The 25113-nt window shown below is 42.7% G+C and overlaps 1 long non-coding RNA gene across 1 annotated transcript in view; it reads left to right on the forward strand.

Moving 5' to 3' along the window:
- LOC138759541 (uncharacterized) overlaps positions 1-25113 on the forward strand; it is a 41751-nt gene that overhangs the window by 15060 nt on the left and 1578 nt on the right. The window lies entirely within an intron of this gene.

Genomic DNA, 25113 nt, shown 5'->3' on the forward strand with positions numbered 1-25113 from the left:
GTGCTGAGGTCCTTAAGGAAAGAGGCTGCTTTCTTGAGACGCCTCTTCTTGCACTGCAGATGTCCTCGATGGAGTGAAGACTGGTGCTCATGAGAGCGATGACCAAGTTCACAACTTTGGCGTCTTTTCCTGTGCATTGGCGCCTCCATACTAGACAGTGATGCAACCAGCCAAAATGCTCTACACAGTACACCTGCAGAATTTTGCAAGTGTCTTTGGTGACATACCAAATCTCCTCAAACTCCTACAAAGTGTAGCCTCTGGCGAGCCTAGAGGGCCCAGGATCGATCTTGAGAGATGTTGACACCCAAGAATTTGAGGTTTTAACCCTTTCCACTGCTGACGCCTCAATGAGGACTGGTTTGTGTTCTCCTTGTTTCCCCCTCCTGAAGTCTACACAGTTCCTTAGTTTTGCTAACATTGAGTGCAAGGTTGTTGTTGTGACACCACTCAGCCAGTTGATATATCTCACTCTTGTATGCTTCCTCGTTGCCATCTGTGGTTTTGCCACCAACCATGGTGTCATCAGAAAATTTGTAAATGGCCATTGAATTGTTCCTAGCCTCACAGACATTTGTGTAGACCGAGTAGAGCAGTGGACAAAGCACTCATCCTTGAGGTGCACCTGTGTTGATTATCACTGAGGAGTAGACGTTGTTTCCAATTTGTACTGACTGTGGTCTTCCAATGAGGAAGTCAAGGATCCAGTTGCAGAGGGAGGTGGATAGGCCTGGGTTGTGAAACTTGCTGAACAGTACTGAGGGAATGATGGTGTAAAAGCTGAGTTGTAATTGATTTAAAGCTTCCAGGTATACATGTTGCTGTCGTCTAGGTGATCCAGGGCTGTATGGAGAGCCAGTGAAATTGGCTGTGGAGTGATTGCGGCAGTAGGCAAATTGCAGAGGGTCTAGGTCTTTACTTAGGAATGGGTTAATTCTGGCCAATGACCAACCTCGCAAAGGATTTCATCACAGAAGATATGAGTGCTACTGGGTGATAGTCTTCCTGGGTATGATTGATGCCCTTTTGAAGCAGATAAGAACCTCAGATTGTAGCAAAGATTGAAAATATAAAAGGGGCTATAAATGGTTAATGCTACAATGTACAATAACAGAATGCATACAAATGTGAAAAGACCTTGTGCTTTATTTATATTTCTTTACTCTGAATGAAGATGATTTCATAATAAAAAAATCTTCTCCTGGATTCTGCCTAAACTACTGAGTTCTTCGAGCAGTTTATTTCCTCAAGATCCTGCCATCTGTAGTCTTTGTATTTCTCTACTTAGCTCTAACATATGATTGCCAAGTTTGTCACATACATGTAACTTAGTTTCATTCTCCTACTATCAAATAATTACCCCAGAAGCAATGACCCTAAAGGATCCTCAGTTCTCACTCATCATAAGAAAATAATTACTAAATGACCTTTGGACAACTCATCAATGCAGATTTGAGTTTTGCTGTAGAAAACTTCAAATATATAATTTATCCATACAAACTGATGTCCAAGGTAACAATTCTTATGGGTTTTCTGAGCCGGATTGCCAATTTTTTGTGGAGTTATGAGTTTTGGGCCTTAGATCCAGGTCTAACAGGATATGGCTTCAAACTGCTTAAAATTCTTTTTACTTTGGGACCCTTAAGGGTGAGATTCTCATCAGTTTGCTGTAAATTCAAATGCAGCAAATGAACAGTGGGTTTTATCAACTAACATTTAACAAAGTGGCAGGAATTTGCAGCTTCAAAACAAGTCATTCTGGGGGAAAAGAATTTCACCAATGAGAACAAGAGTGCCAGCTATCCACAACACACCTGCAATAAGGATTCTTCAACATTTCTTGGACAGCTAATGAAGCATAAATCACTTTAATCCTGAACTGTGAAATAGGTGGAGAAAATGCATAAATGTCAGAAGAAATTTTTTTAATTTACCAACAAGGTTCTGGAAGGGGCAGTTGATATAATAACGCACACACCTGGTGGAGGAATGACTCCTCGTTCACAAAGGAAGCACAGCACAACAGAAAAGACCATGATAACCTGTCCTCGATGGGATCTACCTGATACACAATTCAGTTACCAAACCATACAGCACAGATGAACTCTAAAGGAAGATCAAAATATAAAGCCACAAAGCTATGTGATTCCGTAAAGCAGCTTGAAAGAAGGCAAATAGACCAAATCAACACATTCACAAAAAAAGGAAACATCTTATTTGCAAATGACATATAAAATGTCTGTTGCAAGTTCAGTGTTTGACATAAAAATGATAGGATTTTATATGTTGGGCTAGAAAATATATGTCCGCTGGTCTATCTATTGTCAAAACTACCTCCTAATAGGAGCTCACAATTTTTGAGCCCCAATATCGTATCAAGTTAATTAAATCACAAGACATAATTTATTCACTCATGAGCAAGAGATTCATCATTTCTGCCTCTAAAGGGACCCGAGAAAAGGGTAAAATTAGCACCACATTGATAATGTGTACAATGCATTCAATCTTTGTGCCCACAAACACTGATTGCAGTAAACCACTTAATAGTGTTTGCGATGGCATTACAGGGCCCCAATTGACAGGTGCCATATGTATTCGTAATGTGCCATCTCTCGTACAAATGATATGCTATTCACCTCACTTGAAGCAGACACCATCACAGGTAACCAGTGCTGGAGGCCGAGGTGCTGTCAGTGAGCAGAGTAAGACAGTGAACATTAGTGAAGAGGTATAGTGAATTGTCATTGATGAGATGTCAATTGGCACAGAGCAGAGGCCCAGGGTCAGGGCCACTTCAACCCATCTTTATCAGAAAGTGAAGCTAACTGGGAATGCTTTCAAATGAATACTGGGACAACATCCAGATTCTGACCAGAGATTACTCAGCTCCTTAAACATAATACTGTTAAGTGGTCAAGTTATTCTCAGTAGAAATATACAGCAATCAAACATTCACTGTCATCTCTTACATAAATGATGCATCAGAGCATTGGTTTTTAGTACTGCAAACTGCAAATTATCTATAAAGGAAGTATTAGTTATGATAATGTCTATTGTCACATATATTGTACAATGTACATATGCACCAAAATTCTTACTTGCTGCAGCCAAACAGCTTTAAAAAGAAAAAAAAATCTACAATAGTCTACCTTAAATTAAATGAAAAGAAATAATAAATACAAAGGGTAATAAATATTCACAGTTACCATAGCATAAGAAAAAAATGGCATTACAATAGCGCAGTCCTATTTGTGTTGCCAGAGCAGTATGTGATTAGTGTAACTAGGGGAGGTTCAATAGGCAAGCAATAGAAATTATTTTATTATTCACAAATGCCCCAGCTGTCACCATGAATTCTCAATGAATGTACAATCATAACCAGCTTCAATGCCAAGAGAGCCATTGCCTGAGGCAACCGTTCCAACGTAGAACGTCCACTGTTCCATGCTCACAGATACATGGCTTAGGTGGGTCAACAAAAAAGCAATCTGTAGGCACTTGTAAATAAAACCCAAGATTACTGGTGTAGATACAGCAATTTCATTTCATTAATGACGCATCAGCATTTTTCTTTCAAATTATGTTCAGTTGAGCTTCACTGGTTCTTTTTCGATGATGTTTTTAGAAACAAGTGCCCTTAATAACACCCGTAACAATAGCTATTGCCATTCACGCAGGTCCATCGGGAAGAGTCTTGGACACTTGGAGAGTATCCTCTGCAGATTATCAGTTGTTAAGTAGCATCCATTATTCAACTATGTCTAACTTCATAGTAGGGTACATGCACAACTAACATCGAGAAGTTAATGATACACTGGAGGCATATTCACCAGGAAAGCACATTAAATCTAAATCAGTAGCGCAGCACAGCTGAATAAAATTAATTCATTTTTAATAAATCTTGCAGGCTGTCTACTAGGCATAAAAGAAATATCAGTTGTCCAAAAACCAAATATATAATAGACAGGAAAAACAAAATAGATGACAAACAAATGTCACCTGTTATAGTCAACTTCAAAACAATATGAAAGTTCCAACGGTGAAATTACCTGCAAAACAAAAAGCAACGAAATATCCTCATACTAGGTTCTCTAATCCACGTACAAAAAGGAATTAGCCATTTTGTAGTTTGGGGACAATGTACATAACAGCATGCAAGGCATCTCCTCAAAAGAATATACACTAGAGTTTGATACCTCTATCTTCTGCCCCATATTTTTGTCCTTTTAATGAATTTGCACAGAATTTTAATGTAGGGAGATCCACTTCAATCCTACCTTCTATACCCCTGAACTTACAAGGTGGCGAGTCCATTCCTAATAATATTATTCAAGTCCTGATCTCATCACAGATTTATTAATATAGAATTGCGAAGCTCGCACTCAAAACCACTGATCATCATTGCTGATCTCCAGACTAAGAATTCATTCACCTAAATCACAGGATAAGGAGGTCCAGATTTTTAGTGCCAGGGATCTCTTGCACTGGAGTCCAGTGGGGCAGCCCATGGGTTGTCTTAAAACAAGCACTTCATACAGAACAACAAAAACTCTTCAGCATCCATCAAAACCATACACTTGGCATCAGAAACGATCAGTAATATTCAGTCTTGACTAAAAATTAAACAGTTTAAAATGTTAAAGAGTATAATTGCCCAAAATTGAATTAATAAAAAATGTAACTTACCTGTAAGTTAAATCAGGTAGTGATCAGTAATCTCTTGCATACAGCAAACTGATGAAGATAAGGTCATCGATATTCATTTATGATGATTGAGGAAGGGTCAGTGTTGATCAACTCATTGGGAATAACATTCACTTTGTCAAAAAAAATAGTGGCATGAGCAGCACATGAGAACTTCGCTTAATGCCCAATCTGAAATGTCCAGCTCTCTCACGAGGACTATCAGTCTAGAATTTTGGAAAGTTTTTGAGGTATAGTTGAAGGTGCCATCCTGTGGCTTGGGTTGTTCATCAAGAGTAAAGGTTGCAACTCCAGAGTCTGTGTCTTGACTGGCCAAGTTTTCAAACAACGTGGCCTTTCTGGTGATGTCTGAGCTTTGGCCTCTACTCTGATGCAAATGTAAATGCGAATGGCTAGTTTCCACCGCGCCATTGACCAGCAGCTAGTGACGTCGCCCAAACCCTGGAGGTGCTATGGAGAACAGGTTGTAGGTGCTGGAAGTTTCCAACGGCTTTGGAGAATGGGCACCAGAGATCAAGGAGGTGCAATGGAGAGCAAGTATCCTGCCAGGGATGGCTTCCGACAGTTTCAGGAAATCGGGATCAGGAGTGAGGAGGCGCAATGGGGAGCAGGTAGCTGGATACAGGGGCTCGAGCTCGGCATCTGCAGGCATCTCTCCCCATCGTACATGCTCCTGTCCCCATCCCCCAACCCCACCCACCTCACACCATGCAGGAACAACAGGAACAAGTAGCGTCATTGGAGGATGCAAAGCAATTGACAACCATCGCTGACTCTGAATGGGCTTCTCTTGCATTCTTTTTTCCCCTGTTTTTGCAAGATAGCATCAGAGCATAGCAACTCAGTGCTGCCGTTTGAATGGCACGCCATCAAAGTTTTTCACTGCATCCCAGTACATGTGACAATGGTGAGTTGGCAGGTTGATAGGAGGATAAATTACCTTTAATCTATTGTTATTTACCTTTTGTCAAGACAAATGACTTTTTCTCATGCAGCTTTTCCTTTCCATTCAACTGAATGGAGATAAGGTTCCTGTACCAGCTATTTTACAAGTAGATTTACCAGCACAAGTGCTGGGGAATTGTTCAAACTTTGCATGCTGATGCTGGGAATCCACAAGGAATGTCACTTCGAATCACGTTGGAATGTGCCGACAAGATAAAACTTCAGTCTTCACACCTCCTTGAGTGGAAATCCACACAAGGTGACACTTAGGCGGCAAAATTCAGATATTATTTTATCCCCTCCATTCTTTCCCATTAGATTCTCTCAAAAAATGTTGCCATAGTGATAGGATGGCATGGTTAGCTTAGCAGTTAGCACAGCACTGTTACAGTGCTGGCGAATGGGACCAGTGTTTGAATCCTGTGCTGACTGGGTGCTCCATTTTCCTCCCACCATTCAAAACGTATCGGGGATTATAGGTCAATTGAGGGTAATTGGGCGGCACTGGCTCATGGGCCAAAAGGGCCTGTTACTGTGCTGTGTGTCTACATTTTTTAAGAGTTAAATCTTCCTTTAAACTTAAATTGTTGACCATCACTCCAAAAAAATCTCTTGCCGGTTTTATTACTTAGCAGGACGATTTTCATGTATGAGCTGAAAAGGAGCCATGATGAGAAACAATTCACATTTGGTGGAGTCTTGCCAACTGGCTACTATATTTCTTCCTGTTTCTAATGTTGGGTGGCCTTTAATTAAGTTTGCTCCCACCTGAGAAAGGCCTAATCAATGTATGTTAATCAGGCTCTACCGATACCTCCATGTCAACAGTAATATCACCCAGCTCCCCATCCCCATCCAGCTCCCTACACCACAGTTTGCAGAAGATAGGAAGTGGCAATTTTTAACATTATTTAATGGATCCACAGCTGGTTTAAAGTAAATATGTGGAAAGTTTGGGGGATGTTTTGCATTGTGCTTTTTGGCTACTTAGATTATTACAAAGAAACTATACAGTACTTTGAAACACTTAGGGACTTCTGGCAAAAATACTGTTCGCCTTGGTGGTCCTTCTGGCACTTTCACTGACTAAAGGAAGGAGCAATTAAGAAGTACAGCTGCAGTGAGAATAAATAGAATCTTTACCCTCCCTACAAAGTTTATTGACCCAAGAAAACATCCCTGCAGTTCTCCTAGGAGCCTATGTGCAAGGAAGTTGTTTTACTTCATGGAGGGGGTCAGAGTTGTTACTCCTCCTGTAACAAAAACTGTGAAAACTGCCACCACTGAGGCAGCAAAACCAAGAACACCCAAGCCCACTGTGGACCCGAACGTCTTTGCCCTTGATGTCCAACTTGCATCAAGAGGGGGTTGCATTGCAACACTCTTTTATCACCGAGAGAGAAGTTAGGCACTCACAGACAAATTAAGGTGCTGCAATTCAGTCCATGACATATGTAGTGCAGACACAGCAGATCACAGAAGCCGAGTCAATAGTCGGACTGATATGGTTAAGGTGCTGCATTCATAGTTGGCTCTACAACAGAGCCAAACTAGATAATGATTCAGCATGAAGAGGGAGAGACAACTGATGAGATGGTAGAGAGGACTTACATGTTTATTTTCAGCCCTTCATCTGTAACTTATAGTCAAAATTCTTCCCAGTTCTTCCACCCTTCTCCCTTAAATTGAGATGTTCCCCCTAATCTTTCATCACATTTTACAGGAATAACATTGGTCAATGATGACTGGTTCCTGAACACTTTTGAGTGTATTTTACATATTTGGGGCCGCTGATCACGAAAATCACATTAAAAGTTTCATATCATGTCCCATTTTTTTAGATGTAACTATTTTTGTGATTTCCTGTCATATTTTATGTCTACAACTATATTGCCCACAAAGCAAGGTGTTTTCGTCAGTCCAAGCAGGCCTGAGCCTGTACTCAGTGCAGTGGCTATGCAAATATTGTCATAGGCCTGGGCTTGCTGAGTCAGGAGAGATGCACTCAGGGTATAAAAGCAGCTCACATATACAGATGCTTTGCATTACATTGATAGAAATTGAATGCATGTTGATGCACATGTTCTTCAGGCAATCGTGTAGTGAATGTACTTAACAATAGTATTTATTGCCTTCAGGAAGATTCAATTCAGCAGAAATGTCTTGTCAATGTTGCAACAGCTGCAATACATTCTGTTACATTGCAGGTGTGCATATGCTCAATGCTAAATTTGATAAGAGTTAATTTCACGTTTCTCCAACTTCCTATGTGATACAGCAAATATGCAAATATTTTTGTGTTCAGCTTGAAGTTGTCTATCATAATCCCCAATTTTTCTTTTAGGAAGCAAACCTGTTGAAAAATTTTGTCCAGTGTAATCAATGCACACAAAAATGTCAAGGATTGTATTTTTACAGCTTTATGGAGTCAGAGGCACGATTCTATAAACGCACACTGCAGTCTGCAGTGAACTGGAATTCAGTGACTGACTGGCTCCTCCCTTGGCTCCATCATCACCTACCCTGGTTTTCCCTCCTTACCTCAGATTCACCTGAGGACTATTATATTTACTGGCCATTGATTGTAAGCTATTAAAAGTGTGCTTGTGCTCCTCTCATATCTCTGAGTGCAATCAGTCGCATTACACAGTCTACATATTAATGGAAACAGTGGTAGAAATAGCACCCCTCAGGAAGGCTTACACATGGACATTAAAGGGAATAGAAGGAGTGTGGAATGAGCTGCCTGCCAAAGTGATGTCCTCATACACACCAAATCACCGGGCGCACACTCAAACTCAATGCACACGATGTGGAGAATCATTTTCTTCGCTGGCATTTGATATAATGAGACCAACTGAGTTTGGAACATTATTAACCTTCCTCGATCACAAAAGGCGGACCTACAAAGAGGAATGTATCAGGACACAAGTGGGCAACTAAAACACATCTCCAGATTTTCAGGAGGCTTAATTAGAAGTTAAATAAACAAAAGGTACCAGGTTCACAGGGCGTTGTTGGTTGTCACCTCCACCATTGTTATCAGCATCTGCCGGGATAAGGGATCCCTTTCTGCCCTTGTCTCCTTCCTTTTTCATTGGAAGAGTCTGTTATGTTGAAGAGCTTTGAAGACTTTTGAGCCAGATTATGATCATATTTGACTTGACAAGAAGAGTTTGCAAATAAGAATGGTGGTAGTCAGGCCAGTAGCAGGTAGGGATGGAACCAAGCATAAAGAGAAGGAGTGAAATATGATTAGAGGAGAGATATGAGAGTTGGTGATGGAGATAAGGATCAAGCATTGGTAGTGCTGGTTTTTGTTTACAGAGATGCAGTAACATAGGGTGAACAAGATGTATGTGAAAGCGAGCCTCACCTTGGCACTTGTGGTGAGATTATAATCTTATTGAATCCGGCTTGTTGTTCTTCCCCTTTCTCCATTTATACAGACTGATTTGGTTGAACACATTGATCAATGGAGAGAGAGAAAACAGACTTCCCTTCCCTTCTGCTCCTCTCTAACCACTTTCTGGATTATGAGAAGATTCGTGGGGTCCTGGAGAAACTCAGAAAACTGCATTCTGTGCGTCACAATTGAAAAGTGCATCTCTCCTTTAAGAGCTCGTGGCCACCTTTATTAACTTGTTACCTGCACAGTTTCCCATACTCAGTCTGACAAATGCTGGCAGTTTGGGACATTAATGAGGTCTGATTAGAAGATTATCTCCACCTCCAGCTGGTCATATTGGGCATCTGGAGATTACACCTTATCAAATGCCATATGATATGTCCTTGTGCTTTTTGTTAAAAAAAACTTTCACTCAATTGTTTACTTAATTTCAATAAAAGTTGATATTGTTTACAGGACTGGGTGTGACTAAATTATATGATAAAATATACCTGCCTGGAATATTCCCAACCAAATTATGAATCCTGGAGTCATTTGCAAAGATTGATACGTGATTTTCCCAAGAATGGTTTCCATTTCTTGCAAGTCTTAGCCTGAATGAATAAATCATGTTTAAATCTTATCTTTAAGATAAGATATTTAATTTTCATTATTTTGACATTTTGGATTCTGATGACTTGGAGCCATTCAGCTGGTCAATTTTCCAGTTCTAACAGTAGATCTGAGGGACTAATGTAACTATCACAATGTTATCTATTTAAAGCAAAATGTTGATACTTTTTCCCTCGATGGGCCTCATGGGAATTATACAAATTGAGCATCAATCTTGTGCTTGATTTTTATTCCGCAGATACAGAACTAATCAAGCTCAAACTAGCATTGGTCCAATACTCCGATGAAGTATGTTTTAACTGTGGTGATCATTTGTAGAAGATTTCAAAACATAGTGAGAAAATAATGATAAATAGTCTGAGTTAATTCCCTCCACTGAGGTAGAATAAGTGTTTGAAAAGATGTTAATATTCAAAAATGCTGGTTAACAACTTATGAGATTTGTTTGGTAGGTATACCTGCATAAAAAGTGGTGTAATGATGAAGCTCGAATAGAGAAAGCAAAGAGAACAAGTGAAAATCAAGAATCATTGATAGTACAGTTATCAATTTTGCTGAGATTCACCGTGAGGAGATGAGCATTAACAGGATGCTGGTTAACAATTTTGCTGAGGAAGCAGTCTACAATTAATGACATGTTTATAGCGCTGTTTACATTGTCCATAGGAAGTTGCCAAGGCCACTGATTCCTGACGATTGCACTGGTTATTCCCAGTTACTGACCATAGTGAGTCTGGTAAGTTTACTCCAACACTCACAAAGCAGTCCATCAAAGAAACTGAAACCGCCGAACTGCTTCCCAGCAGAGTTAATTCGGGGATATGTGGAAGCCGCTGGTCATCCCAAATATGCCTCATTTGCATAGCAGGGTTGAACAGTAGCACAAGAAATCCAGATGTGAAACTAAATACAGCAGAAGTCTGAAAATCCAGACTGCTCAGGGATCGGGTCGGTCCGGGTTTTCAGATTTTCCGGATTCCCGGGCTGTACTTTTAACATTCAAATTTAAGAGGGAATAAAGAAGAAATGAACAGATAAATTTTGATATTAGCAAATTCATTTATCAAAACGAGCAATTTATAAGAAAAATAAAAAATGTTACTGTGCATCTGTGATGCTTACGCGTGAACAGAAAAGTCCACTAAATGTAAAACGTTTGAGAGTTTTCAAGAAGTCCAGATTCTTGGTGGTCCAGATTTCTGGCATCCGGATTTTTGGACTTCTACTTTAACTTGTGGTAAAAGGATCCAAAAGCAAATGTAAAAAAAAAATTAGATCTACAGCACAGTAACAGGCCATTTCGGCCCATGAATCCGTGCCGCCAAATTTACACCCAATTAACCTGAACCCCTGGTACGTTTCGAACGGTGAGAGGAAACCAGAGTCCCCATGAGAAAACCCACGCAGACACAGGGAGAGCATACAAACTCCTTACAGACAGCATGGAATTCAAACTTCGGTCCCGATCACTGGCGCTGTAAAGGTGTTGCCCTGAACGCTACACTAACAGCATCTTCATGCTGACTTCTGATAAGTGAATTAACACTGTTTGATGGAAATTGGTTTAATTGTTTCCCACTGCTCATTATGCATGCTCTTGTAATTTTTTCCAGTAAGCAATGAATTTCCATGTTGCTGAAACATGTTCAGAGTTAGGGTTTTATTAGTAACTGAACTGAAAAGTTGCACAATATTCTAATGAGATAAATATTGCCAATGTACAGACAACCATGTATTCTGCAATGAAGTTGTCTGATGAATAATATAACATTCATTTGTAGGGGATACTTTCAAAACAGACGCAGATATAACATCAATGTTCTTTATGTTGAATAACTGCAGACTTTTGTGTGAGTGTTATCTTGGATAACCAAAAAATGTTATATCAAGATGTAGGAAACATAAAAGTCTGCAGACATTGTGATCATAGTAAAAATGCAGGATGTATTCAGCAGCGTTCATAGGCATTAAAGTAGGATTTACTGTGAAGAAGGGCTCAGACCCTATGGTCGCTGTGAGACCTGCTGAGTTACTCCAGCATTTTTGTTTATCAAGTGATACTTTGAGGATGCAGGAACTCTAACAATACATTTAGAATCATGGAATATTACATCATATTGGGGTATATATGGCTCAGTACGTTTGCCCATTTTTTTTCTATCTCTCTAACTCTGCGTGCCTACTAATAACCATACAATTTATTAAAAAAGGAAATGAGAGAAAGAGAGAGAGAGAGAGAGAGAGAGGAAAGGATACAGGGGAAAGAAGATAGGGGGGGGGGAGAGGTGGACTTAAACAGAAACAAAATAAGTTGATGTTAAAAACCCATCCAGTTGGAGGGCACCCAGACGGAAGATGAGGTGTTGTTCCTCCAATTGAGGGTGGTCTCAGTTTGGCAGTGCAATATGTCACGGCACCCTCCACCGGATGGCATGAACATCGACCTCCAGTTTCCATTAAAGCCCCCTCCCCCATTCTTCTTCCCCTTGTCTCTTTTCCTCTAGCTCTGTCTTCCTCTCTTCCCTTCTCTCGCTCTCTCTCTCTTCCCTTTTCCTTCTATCTCCTTTCACAAAATCTATGTTCACCTTTCCTCTCATCATATCCAATTAACATCTTTTGATTGTGGGTCTGTTCTTCTTCCCCTCCCATTCTTTATCCCAGCTTTTCATTCATGCACTCGATTATTTCACTCACACCTTGAGGAAGGGCTCAGGTCTGAAATACTCCTCTGGACACAACAAGACCAGCTGAGTTTCTCCAAAAATTCTGTATTTTGACTACAATCACAGCATCTGCAGACTTTCATGTATCACCTTAATGTAGTAGTGCCTGCTTCAATTATCCTGTGACAAAGACTCATTTCAAATATCTACTCCCTTAAAATTGACATTGAGCCACACGTTCTTTAACCAAAAGACAATGAATTCTCTTGTTTGTTCCATCACAACTCTTTAAAATGTAACTCTACCCCATTTGCTCACATATCTCCGTAAAACTATATTTTCTCTTCCCTGGCATCAATACATTTGTATTATATTGTGGCCTCCATTTTTCTTTCTGTTATGGGATCCCAAATTTGCATACTCCATTCTAAATATGGTATTAACAGTGTTTTCTACAAATACACTTGTACGACTTCTGAATGTTACATTCTTATAAATAAAACAAAAAAAATCAGTTAGGCATTTTTATTATTTTATTTACTGACACTCGTGTTTTCGGTGAATTTATTTTGAACTTCCCAGTTTTCATTGCTAAAAACATTATTCATTGCCATTTAATGCAGTGTGTACACTTATTATTTGGTTTCCTTCCCCAAGCCACATTGAGTTGTGTCTGTCATTCTGTTTACTAGTGTCATTGCTTGAAGTTCTCACTAGGCCGACATTTTAGTGTGATTAGAAAATTTAAAGTGTGAGTTGCGTATGCCTGAGTCACACTGATAAGGTTAACCTCTTGGTTATATCAATGACATTCCCTCTCTCCTCATTTCTTGTTTAATAATGGAAATGCTATCTTTTTCTACACTTCCTCCTGTCCTATATAACTGCGTTTTTTCAAACATGGCTCTTATGGGACTCAGAAAATCCATGTATTCAATAGCCACGGTATTCATCTGAGTTGTTGATTCTTCTACATCATCTGAAAGACTTGCCCAAAAATATTGTCCTAAAGATTGTCTTCGGAACTGAGGAAAGTGTACGCCTTTGAAATTACTGGATTAGAAACCCAAAAAAAACCTGGAAGCCTGGAATCAAATCTTATGAGAACAGCTGGAAAAGTCAAACAAATGTTAAAAATTAATTGACTTAATTAATTAATCAAGTGAAATAAAATTGAAAATATAATCAGTAATGGTGACAATAACATGACTGGATTGTTATAATTCTAATTCCATCCACAAAAGTCCTCAGATAGAAAGAATCGACTGTCCTGAACTTGTTTGGCCTCTGTACAAGTTCAGATTGATACTGTACTAATGTGAACTTTTTCTAAAATAGTTTGTGCTGGCATGTTATAAAGTGGGAAAGTGAAATGGTCATTATGAGTCAATAATAATAAATGTTGCTTTGCTAATGGCATCGACATCCTGTAGACAAACTGAAATTTGAAATTAATTGTGATTTAAAAAGTAGCATTTCATTTTTTGGAGCTTAGTATTAGCAATAAAAATCAAATTATGAAGAGGAGTATTATCTTAATTCTGTCCTAAATTTGAACCGTACCATCAAAGTGATGTTGTTCAGAGATTATGGAGTGATGGGGATGGTGGTTTTATGATAGGACTCCAAAGTCCTGTCTCTATGTCATTGGCTGAAGTCCCATGTTCAATTATACAGCGCTTGACGTCCTGTTTTGCGGAAACTGCCAAAATGTTTGGCCTGGAAGTCAGTCTGAAGAAAACTGAGGTCCTCCATCAGCCAGCTCCCCACCATGACTACCAGCCCCCCTACATCTCCATCGGGCACACAAAACTCAAAACGGTCAACCAGTTTACCTATCTCGGCTGCACCATTTCATCAGATGCAAGGATCGACAACGAGATAGACAACAGACTAGCCAAGGCAAATAGCGCCTTTGGAAGACTACACAAAAGAGTCTGGAAAAACAACCAACTGAAAAACCTCACAAAGATAAGCGTATACAGAGCCGTTGTCATACCCACACTCCTGTTCGGCTCCGAATCATGGGTCCTCTACCGCCATCACCTACGGCTCCTAGAATGCTTCCACCAGCGTTGTCTCCGCTCCATCCTCAACATTCATTGGAGCGCCTTCATCCTTAACATCGAAGTACTCGAGATGGCAGAGGCCGACAGCATCGAGTCCACGCTGCTGAAGATCCAATTGCGCTGGGTGGGTCACGTCTCCAGAATGGAGGACCATCGCCTTCCCAAGATCGTGTTATATGACGAGCTCTCCACTGGCCACTCTGACAGAGGTGCACCAAAGAAGAGGTACAAGGACTGCCTAAAGAAATCTCTTGGTGCCTGCCACATTGACCACTGCCAGTGGGCTGATATCGCCTCAAACCGTGCATCTTGGTGCCTCACAGTTCGGCGGGCAGCAACCTCCTTTGAAGAAGACCGCAGAGGCCACCTCACTGACAAAAGACAAAGGAGGAAAAACCCAACACCCAACCCCAACCAACCAATTTTCCCCTGCAACCGCTGCAACCGTGTCTGCCTGTCCCGCATCGGACTTGTCAGCCACAAACGAGCCTGCAGCTGACATGGACATTTACCCCCTCCATAAATCTTCGTCCGCGAAGCCAAGCCAAAGAAGAAGAAAGAAAGAAAGAAAGAAGAAGCATTGTCCATAAAGGAATCAAGCTTGATTCTTCCAAACATACAGAATCTTCTCACTTGTGTATAGAAACATTAGTGGCATATAGTGTCATTTTAATTGAACCAATAAGGCTGGTGTTGAGTTCACAGTTTCATCGGACGTGAGTCAGCTTCACAAGTGACCTCTAGAGTGAATCACTTACCAACAGACAAGCTGTGGTGGTCCACCACCGGCCTACTGCAGGGGGCAATCTCTGTACCTGCAGGAGTGTAAGGGGACAGGACAAAACCTGGCCGGCTGTCAATCAGTCGGCCTGAATGGATCAAGCCCCACCCAGTCGGGTGTCAATCACCCTCTGGGATATAAGCCAGCGCCAGCCACCCGAGGCCTCACTCAGAATTGCTGCAGCCGCCAGCCTGGCTCTGTGGAAGTCTTTGTGGATTAAAGCCTGTTGTACAGTCTTTATCTTGGTGTGTCTGATTCTGACTAACAGTACACCACAATTTAGTCCACAAAATTTTCCCACAGTGGCTATGGAAAAACTCATGTGCGCAGGGAGCCTCGAGGTCAACCCACGCCACCCGGAAGCCCAGACATGCTTCGAGATCTGGCAGCACACAGTCGAGGCAATCATCGAGGCAGATGAGGGCAACATCCTGGACTCCAATCAGAAGAGGTTAGTCTTACTCCAGTCAAAGCTGGGTCCCCACGCCTTCCAGGTAACCAAAGGCTGCTCCACGTGCAAGAGCGCAATGGACACTCTCAAGAACTTGTACAAGCCCCCCCATGATTGAAGTCTGTGCAAGGTACCTCCTCAACACCCGAGCCCAGCAACCCGGGGAGACGGCGGAGTCTCACTTGGGACATTTGCGAGAGTTGGCTCGACCGTGTCTGGCTGAACCCGGGATAGGTACAGAGGAGGTCGAGAGGCTGATCCGGGACGCCTTCATCCGAGGGCTACGCTCGAGGGCCATCCGGCAGAACCTGCTGGAAGACAACATCTATGCCTCAACTAGGACTGGAAGCAGCAGCCCTGCACGTTGAAGCCTTCGATTCCAGGTTCCCCCAGACTCCCTCATGGCCCTCTCACACTGCAGCTGCAGCCCTAGGCCGAGCTAGGGAGGAGAACGTCGCTGTGGCAGGCGCCTGAGGCTCCTGTAAATACTGTGGGTCCTGGTATGGGTCAGATCGATGATTGCGCCAAAACTGCCCACTAGGAACCAGTATTGTTCCTGATGCGGCAAGAAAGGCCACTTTGCTAAAGTGTGCCTCTCTAAACCTGCTAGCAGCTCAGCGGCTCTCTATGACCTCCCTACCTCCCCCGCGGATCCCCCTGCGGATCCCCCAATGCGTGCTGGGCGGCGCATTGTCCATACGATGACTTTCCCTTCCCCGACTTTGACTGCGCAACATCCGGCCCCGCCAACAATCGTCACAGCGTGTGCTACGAGCATCTGCACCAGCCCCCGTCCTCACCAGCTCCGCTTGATGAGAACTACAGCGACGTCACTTCCAGCTCATGGTGCGACGTCACTTCCGGCTGATGTTACAACGTCACTTCCCTCGGCGCTGTGGACATGGCTGGGGAAGGAGGCCAGCCATGCAGCAGCCCCCCACGTGCTGCCGCCATCTTGGGCCAGGCAGCGCCAGACATGAAGGGCCCCCGACAAAGTTGAGAATGACGTGGTCAACACAGGCCATGACCAGGCCACCCTACTGACGTTCCACAAGCCTCCAGGTGCCATCAGCTGTTGCACGCCGCACCCAGCGACCGAGAGCAATGTGGTCAACATGGGCGATGACCAGGCCGCCCTACCAACACTCCCCACACCTCCGAAGGCCATTGGCTACTGCACCTCACGACCGATGTTGACGTGGTCAACATGGGCGATGACCAGGCCACCCTATCAATGCTCCCCATCCCTCCAAATAGCGATGACTCAGACTCCGAGATGGTCCTGGGCGCCACCACGATGACCAGGGACATTCCCCATGACCTCGGGTACTCGACAGGGACGTCATCAAAGCGGAGGAGCAGCGACTCCTTGCGGAAGGCATTATAGAGCCCAGTAACAGCCCTTGGCGAGCCCAAGTCCTAGTGGTCAAAGGGGGATGTAAGCCGAGGATGGTCGTGGATTTCGGCCAGACCATTAATCGGTACACCCAGCTGGATGTCTACCCCCTGCCGAGAATTGCCTACATGGTCAATGAGATAGTCCGCTACCAGGTTTTCTCCATGATTGACCTGAAGTTGGCGTATCACCAAATCCCTATCCACCCAAAGGACAAGCCCTACACCGCCTTTGAGGCGAATGAGTACCCGTACTAGTGCCGGGTTCCTTTTGGGGTCACGAACAGGGTCTCTGTCTTCCAGCGGGAAATGGATCGCATGGTAGACTGACACAAGCTGAAGGTGACGTTCCCATATCTGGATAATGTCACAATCTGCGGCTGTGACCAGCAGGACCACGATGCTAACCTGGAAAAATTCCTCCAGACGGCCGCAGAGCTGAACCTCACTTACAACAAGGAGAAGTGTGTATTCAGCACCATCCGCCCTGCCATCCTGGGGTACGTCGTGGCCCATGGAGTCTCCGGCCCAGATCTGGAAAGGATGCACCCATTAATGGAGTTACACACCCCACCATACTAAAGGCCCTCCGCGGGTGCCTGGGCCCGTTCTCTTATTACTTGCAGTTGGTCCCTCGCTTCTCGGACAAGGTCCACCCACTGGCCCAAGCCACAACTTTTCTCCTCCCACCTGAGTTGCAGGCAGCCTTCACCCGCATGAGGCAAGACATCGTGGACGCCACGATGCAGGCTGCGGATGAGGACTCCCCCTTCCAGGTGGAGAGCGATGCTTCTGAGGTGGCCCTCGCTGCTACCCTCAACCAAGTGGGGTGGGGGGGCGCCCCATCGCCTTTTTCTCCAGGACCCTCCACGGCTCTGAACTAGGGCACTCTGCCATTGAAAAGGAGGCCCAGGCGATTGTGGAAGCGGTCCACCACAGGCGTCACTGCCTGGCTGGTAGGAGATTCATGCTCCTCACAGACCAGCAGCCCGTGGCATTCATATTTAACACTATCCACAAGAGCAAGATCAAGAATGACAATATCCTGCCCTGGAGAGTCGAGCTGGCAACTTACAGCTACGACATCCAGTACCGCCCCAGGAAGTTTAACGACTCCCCCGATGCCTTCTCTCACACCTGCATATCTATGCTTGACGACAGGTTGCAGGCATTGCATGAGTCCCTCTGCCATCCGGGCGTCACCCGGTTGTTCCATTTAGTTAAGTCCCGAAATCTGCCGTATATCATCAAGGACGTCAAGGACATGACAGAGGCCTGTCAGGTCTGTGTGGAGTGTAAACCCTGCTTCTTCTGGACACCCCAGGCCCATGTTGTAAAGGCCCTTCAAAGGGTCCCTGCCTTCCACCAACCAAAATGTCTACTTCCTCACGGTAGTGCACGAGTACTCACGCTTCCCTTTCGCCATCCCTTGTCCGGACACCTCCACAACCACCATCATCAGGGCCTTGGGGCAGATTTACACCATGTTTGGCTACCCCGCCTTCATCCACAGCGACCGGGGGCTCTAGCTTCATGAGCGATGAACTGCGCCAGTACGTGACGGCGAGGGGCATCGCGACCAGTCGCACGACAAGCTATAACCCAAGAGGCAGCGGGCATGTGGAATGCGAGAATGGGGTGGTCTGGAAGGCAGTCTTCCTAGCTCTCAGGTCAAAAGGGTGGGCCGTTGATTACTGGCAGGACGCCTTGCCCGAGGCGCTCCATGCCATTCGGTCACTGCTGTACACGGCTACCAACGAGACCCCTCACGAATGTCTGTTCTCATTCGCCAAGAGGTGGGCAACTGGAATGTCACTCCCAGCATGGCTCACGTCCCCAGGACTGGTGCTTCTGCATAAGCATGTACGGACACACAAGGTCGAAGCCCTGGTGGAGTAGGTTTTCCTCCTTCATGCAAACCACAACTACGCTTACATTAGGTTCGGCAGTGGCAGGAAGGAAAATGTCTCAACCAGGGACCTGGCACCAGCAGGAGAACCCACCACATCATGCCACCCTCCAACCCAGGACGACGCTGACCGGGCATACATTCCTGTCCCTAGGCAACTATGGGGAATGCAGGGCTTTCTTGACCACCAGGGGTCTGCTTCAGCCTTAGGAGATGAACCCGCCCCCCCCCCCACCCATCCAATACGACCCTCATACATCAACCCCGGCCCCCGCTGGCCATCCCTCCGCACCAGCCACACACACCCCTGCCACCAAGCCCCCCCTCTTCCCCTCTGACCAGTGACCAGGAGCCAGTCCTATGACGGTCACAGAGACCCCGGGTGCCGCCGGATTGTCTCAACCTGTAAATATTGTATGTACATAGTGGGTGCAATTCCTTGTTACTGTCCCCCCCTCCGGGACAATTTTAAAGAAGTGGGGTGAATGTGGTGGTACACCTCCGGCCTACTGCAGGGGGAAACTTCTGTACCTGCAGGAGTGTAAGGGGCAGGACAACACCTGGCCGGCTGTCAATCAGACGGCCTGAAGGGATCAAGCCCCACCCAGTCGGGGGTCAGTTACCCTCCAGGATATAAGCCTGCACCGGCCTCCCAAGACCTCACTCAGAGTTGCTGCAGCCACAGCCAGCCTGGCTCTGTGGAAGTCTTTGTGGATTAAAGCCTGTTGTACAGTCTTTATCTTTATGTGTGTCTGATTCTGGCTAACAGTGCATTTGAATCAAATTAAAAATTTCTTAAAATAAAGCATCAAAGCCTCAAGTAAACTAAAATGAGCGAGCATTCCCCAAATAAAAGTGCATGAAATAACTGCCTCAAAGATTAGAGGTCATTTATAAAATCAATTACCTGAAGGAAAACTTTTATTTAACACTTTGAAATCTGTTTTGTATTTTCTAAATTATTTTACTTCTTCAGAATGTTTTTGATTAAGTCTGTCTATAGTGTGGTGCATTTGTAATAACTTACATTTTGAAAACATGCCTCTTGATTTACTTTGAAGGAAATCTTTTCTTTCAAAATATTGCTTCAGTTGGTTGGGGAGGGGGTGCTGGCAGCGCTTCATACAGGAAGGAGAAGAAAGCAGAAGGTGGGAGAGTGATGAGGGATAAAAACAATTAGTGTTAAAATTTGACCAAATCTGAGAGTTAATAGCCCGCAACACAGCAGTTTAATATGTACCTAATGAATGAGAAATATCTTATAACCTGCAGGTGATTAAAAGTCCAAATAATGAATGGCATACACTCTCCTGCATGTTCTGATTATACAATAGGCCAAAACAGACGACTGTTACATTTGTTCAAATGTGGCTTTTGATATATGTGGAATTGTACAGTGGCAATTAAGCTCCTTATTAATGCCACGATTAAGCTACAGTGAAACCAGATCTGCGTAATAACATCAAAAAGAAACTTACAGCTAAGACTTGCTACTCAACGGCACTTGTTATTCAATAGTTTGCATTGGCATGTCATAAAGTACATCTGTCTGCATATAAGTGGTAGCAATTCTTGTACCTGACAAATATCTTAACATGCCGGTGTTGCATTGTGTTGTCGTTGTTCCATTGGCATGTTGTTATTTATAAGACTCTGTTTCCCATTCATCATTTGAATAGGAAACAAGGTACTATTTATTTGAAATGTGACTATAGCCAAAAGTAATTTGTACACTTGGAACCTAATATGGTGATTAAGACATTTTATGTCACAATCCTGCTGTTCTAAGTTTGCATTCCCCTCGTTCTGCCTGTGCAAATTTACTGGCCACACTTGCAATGGCCTTTCGTCAATTGTTAGCCAGCTGTTGAGGGAACCTAAACTGAAGCAGACTCTCTTGATCCGGGGCAATTATGGCATTTATTGGCTACCCATGGTGTCATATTATCTTTGTAGTTATATTTTGGACTAGCTAAACAAGGTAATAGCAATCATGAATCAAAGGAAATGGAAAGCTCATAAAATAATATACTTACAGACTTTGTCTGGTCTTGGTCACTGGCTGATACCAATGTTCTGTGCTGGATATAATAAAACAATCCAACATGCAATTGGTATGTCATTCTTTGATTAATATAAAAAGTAGTCATAATCTTGTTGCAAGTCTACAAATTAGAGTGTGATCCTGCGAAAAAGGAACGAGGAAAAAAGATATTGATTGGTCTAGGGCAGTGATTTTCAAACTTTTTATTTCCATCCACACACCACTTTAAGTATTCCCTATGTCACATCGGTGCTCTGTGATTAGTAAGGGATTACTTAAGGTGGGATGTGAGTGGGGAAAAAAGGTTGAGAACCACTGCTCTAGACCCAATTGTAATTGAAATATTTTGCTTGAGAAAAATTGTCATTGGCCGATTTCCTTTGGAGCTATGAAACCGTGCACATAACGAGTCAATTAGGTACGATTAAAACAATGGTTTTCAAACTTTTTCTTTCCACCCACAAACCACCTTAAGCAATCCCTTACTAATCACAGAACACCTATGACATAGGGATTACCTAAAGTGGTGTGTGAGTGGAAAGTAAAAGGTTTGAAAACCATTGGTCTGGGGTCTTTTCCTTTCTCAGAAGTATGTGAAGTTGCCTCATTGAACAAATTAGATTTGCAGGCAATGACTGTTATCTTGCCAATGCAGTAACTATTTTATGTAATGTGTTCAGGCCAACCCACCCGCCACCCCCCTCAAAAAAAGCCCTGATTTTTTTAAACAGCGCCATGAAATTCAATTGAACCACTGGAAGATGCACCCAGGCCCTTGTTTTAGTAGGTCATGCACAGGAAAGGCATCCTAAACAATCTATCATTGTACAGGACGAGTGTCAGCCTCTCTTGAACCCATAACTTTCTGATTCTGAGATGAGAATGCTATCATATGAGGGCAAAACAGGCATCTGGGTCAAATAGAAAACGAAATACTATTATTTATTGTTAGACTATATATGTTTTGAGTCTCTGTCTCTTTTGTTTGACTTATTTGAGCTCAGGAAAAATGTAACAGGTTGGAATGCGGAACAATAAAAATTAAAATGATGAGTCTGTTTAAATATAATAAAAGAGCCTAAGGCATGAACTGGCCTTCACTTGCACTTGGACTATGATTTAATCTGCATACTTCCATTCCTCACTTAATCGCCTACCTCTCCCCATATATCCTGGCCAGTGAACCCCAACCCTCCAATCCCAACCTATGTGCAACTTCAGATGATTGAACCCTAAACTATGTTCGTCTGTGGCTGGGAATGACGACATGCCCAGCATCAGTATCGTCCTTTCGAGGAGGATGACTTTTTAACTGTTTGAGAACTGAAAGAATATTTTATTATTCTGTTAAAAAAAATGGTAAATAAATGTCAGTTACACTTATTTTCCTCTATGGATTTGGAATACTGATATATGTAACAGTTTGTCATAGTTTTACAAGGCTATGATTAAAAACTTAAGAGAAAATTACTATATTGACATTAATTGGTATAAAATATATTTTTGCATTGGCAAAGACCATTCTGTTTGAAAAGGTTAAAATATTATTAATATTCTATGCAGAAAAACTAAATAGCAATAACATTTGAGCCTACATGTATAAATCACAGCAATAAAAGCAGTGAAGTATAGAAATGCCTTTCTATAATAGCCACCCAGGGGACTACCCAGAAATGATCTTTACAGACAGTTATCCATACAGATAAGATTTGTTTCGAAATAAAAAAAAACAGAATTGGAGTTGAAGAATTGCTTTCAAGCTTTATTTTTTTAAGTCTGCTAAAACATTGTTTATTACACAGCTTTCAATTTCCTGTTAGTGTTAATGTTTGGTAGATTTAATTCCAACTGGATTTTTTTTCCCCAAAGAAGGATAAATTGGCTAGTTACATAAATACTAGAAATCTAAAAAAAAATAGTGAATGATTACTTCAATGGCAAGAATTGGAAAACTCTGGTTATTTAAAGGAACTTAAATGCCACAGCAGTGTACTCAGTAAAATCAACTCCATGAAGAAAAATGGAGCAGGCATTGCCAATGGGGCTATCTGATCTCAAGGACTTACAGAGTTGGAAAAGAATGTCACTTATTTGCATGTGTCTTGAAAAGAACAAACTAACACTGCACCATCTAATGTAATTGGTCTTCTCAAAGAACAACAGAAGCATGGGGCAACACAGCAGAGAAGTGGGCCATTTGCCCCACCAAGTGTGTTCTGACCATGAACCACTCATTTATGCTAATCCATCACTAATCCCATTTGATTTCTCTCGACAGTCCCATCAATTCTGTCCTCTCTTCCCTTGGATTCGACCATTCACCAATTAATCCATCTTAGGGATGCCAGAGCTCCTCAGCCACATCCTAATCATTTTTGAACCTCCTTCATTTTCATTTAAATGCTCCAGGACCTGGGACTTCTCTTCCCAAGATTTTTACAACTGAGATAAATCTTCAGAATGATCTACTTCAGAGAATGGTTGGATGGTCAGTATGTTCACGGCTGAGATTGGTCGAGTGCTGAGGGAATCAGAGGTATTGGGGATTGTTTGGAAATGGGCAATAATCTTACTGAATGGCAGAACAAGCCTGATTTGAGAGGCCCACTTGATTTCTGGTGTTCTTTGCACATTTTTATTATAAAAGTTTATTTACAACATGATTCTGACCATTTAAACCCATGCCACCCAATTGCACACAAGTGAACCTACAGTTTGGACTGTGGGTGGAAACTGGAGCATCTGGAGAAAACCCTCGAAGACAGAGAGGACGTACAAACTCCTTACAGACAGTGTTGGATTCGTACCCGGGTCGCTGGCGCTGTAATAGCTTCATGCTAACCACTACACGAACTGTGCCATCATGAATCGTCCAACATTTTGGCATATGTGTATAACAGCAACTGAAGTATTGATAACAAAAGTGAAAAATTCAATGACCATTTAATCTGGCAGAGTTCTACATTTTTATTGAGTTGATCATTGTGAACCAACACACTTCTGGTGAATCTGAAATATCATGTATTTTGTGGTATCTCATAGACAGGATTCTGAGTCCAGAAAAAAATACTACTTATAAAATAATTGTCTGCCATGAAATGACACAAATGGACAACCACAGTAGCAGAAATAATTGTGAAAGTAATTGATGGAAAGCATTACACAGAAATTTAGTTAATGCATTTTTCACTTCCATTTAATAAAAAATAAGCCCAGATGACTTGTAGGTGAACTGCTTTATAGAGACGCTCAACAAGAATAGTAAACATTTAGAGAGAAGGGTTAGTGTGGTAAATAGGCTTTCTCCTTCACCTTTGCCCATCATCACCATGGGTCTGTTTTCACATCTCCCCATTCCGAAACCACCTCTCCCTCTTTATTTAAAAATATTGCTGTATCAGTCCACCCGTGCCTATGGTTACACCTACAATCCATACCCAGACACTCCAAGCACTCTATGTCATTCTGACCAAGAGGAGTTTCAAATATGCTACCTTCTTCTTACCATCAGGTTCTTCCTTCCACCAGGTTCAGGAACAGCTGCTACCCCTCCACCATTGGACTCCTAAACAAAAACAAGCTCAATCAGAGACTCATTTAAGGACCCTACTTTGCAGATTATTTAATATTAAATTTATATTGCGTACTGCACAGTCAGCTTGCTTGCATCTCTTTGTTTACATTTCTCTCTTTTGTACATGTATCTTTTCTTGAGTAGTTTTTTTTTCCACACAACCTACAAGTTATATGTGATGTCATGTATGTACTCTGACAATAAATCCGAACTTGAACAACTTCTTAGATGGCATGTTGAGATCGAGGATGACTTGCTTCCCACTCCAGGATACTGGTGTGACCGATGTGGAGCCCTGCCACAGGCGAGGTAGGAAGTGTTGAAACAGGGTGAACAGTCAGGTAGTTTGAGAGGTGGTGTACAACTCCTGGAAACTCTCCACCCATGGACCCAAGGCTCCCAATGCTTTCTGAAATGATCCTCTGTTTTGTTTGGTTTTCAGCCAGGAATTCATAGAGGCCAGTGGGAATGATACACATTTTCAAGGAAGTTTTGAAAACATCCTTGAATCCCTTCCTCCCTTCACTTGGTGACCTTGCTTGGAATAGATGATAAAA

Source organism: Narcine bancroftii, chromosome 3 (assembly GCF_036971445.1).
Source record: "Narcine bancroftii isolate sNarBan1 chromosome 3, sNarBan1.hap1, whole genome shotgun sequence".
In the NCBI taxonomy this organism is placed as follows: Eukaryota; Metazoa; Chordata; class Chondrichthyes; order Torpediniformes; family Narcinidae; genus Narcine; species Narcine bancroftii.